Consider the following 1,827-nt stretch of genomic DNA (forward strand, 5'->3'; position numbering starts at 1 on the left):
AACTTGCAGCTTTTTTCATTTTTCTAGCAAAGTTTTTATTAGGTAATTCGTAATTATCAAGCGATTCTGCATCGATTGAGTCCCGGAAAGACTAAATCTGATTAGAAACAAAAACGTACCGGCCAACTTCACACCAGATTTTGATTGTGATTTTCTGAAAAAAACTACTGACTATCAAAAGTTTTTATAAGACTATCAAGCACTATTAGGTAACTAGACCGCTTCACACTAGTCAAATCATTGCTAAATTTTTAATAACGTTTTTACAATTTCTAGTGGTCTAATTAACAGTTCCGAGGAGTTACTCACGTAACAGCATTAGTTCTTGATATATAAGTACATTCGCAGTCGTGATTCGAATAGAAAATGAAATATTATATCCAAATGATCGATGTCATATTTTGTCGTGCAGTTTTTTGTTGAAAAATGAACCATAATAATAGTCCAATTATGACGAGCAATATCTTATTTGGATTATTGGGAAATCTTCAATCGATTGACCATCGAGATTTTGTATAATATTACTTGTTCAAAAGTTACAGCCCCTTGTATGCCTGATATTAGGTTCGGATAGGTAAGCAAACGGTTGTATCTTTTGAGCTACTAATATTATCTAAAGTCTAGATCACCAATCGATTAAGAATCTTCCAATAATCAAAATGAGATATTGCTCGGCATAATTGGACTATTATTATTGTTTATTCTTTTAAAAAACTGCACGAAAAAACATAACATCGGACAACATATCAGTCGACTTTCTGCTTGAATCATGGCTGTGAATGTATTTATATATTAAGAACTAATTCTGATACGTGAGTAACTCCTCGGAACTATTAATTAAACCACCAGAAATTGTAAAAACGTTATTAACAATTTATCACTGATTTGACTAGTGTGAAGCAGTATAGCTACCTTAAATGACTATCAAACGATTAGAATTTGAAGAAGATTAAAAAATAAAATTTGGCCACCTAACTTCACGCTTGTATTGGTTGCGCTATTTACGCATTACCCAGAATTGGATGAAATTCGCGCCAGAGATGAGTAGCTACTGCTTAAACAATGCTGGGAGTTAGCGCCTCACCGCTGCACTCCTCAGTACAGGCAGGCATGAGGTGCTGGTTTTTGTCATAGTAAATCTTATCAAGAGACTCGGTCGAGTCTCGCGCCAAGTACAGGCAACCGGCTGTACAGGGCGCAGCGCGCCAAGACTCTTTACTCGAGTCAACTCCTTATACCTGTGTTTAGAACGAAATATCTTATGAACCGCTATATATGAGGAAAAGTTATTGATACATTCACTATAAGAATTGAAGGTTCTGAAGCGATTGCCACCAAGTTCAATACGATTAGTGTATGAGATCAGGGCTTATTGAAATGGCGAGCGAGATGATTTTATTTCAGTTCCGTCGTCGTCGTCGTCGTCGTCGTCGTCTTCGCACATCCATCGCACTTTTTACACGACAGATGGTGCTGACTGCTTTGCCTTCTTTACCTATTTGTACTCTGCATGGTGTTGGTATTTTACGAATACACAACACAATCAAATACACTTTGTACACGAAGCTACCGTTCACACCGAATTTCCAGTTAACCTAAGGCTGCTTTCACAATAGTATAGAATTATTAAGGCTTTCATGTGGAGTGCGTGTGTATGCGTGTACGTATGTGTGTATGTGTGTGCTTTAACATAGTTCCTCGTATTTTAGGTGACAATTTTTAGAGATATGGGATTTCCAGATGCTCCTCTCCGTAGTTTTCTGTAACTAGGTGTCGGATGTGGAAGTCCAGGGTGTCCAAGTGTTCCGCTCCGTAGTTTCTTGTATC

The sequence above is a fragment of the Cephus cinctus genome, unplaced genomic scaffold (genome assembly GCF_000341935.2).
Source record: "Cephus cinctus unplaced genomic scaffold, Ccin1 Ccin1_scaffold0349, whole genome shotgun sequence".
Classification (NCBI taxonomy): Eukaryota; Metazoa; Arthropoda; class Insecta; order Hymenoptera; family Cephidae; genus Cephus; species Cephus cinctus.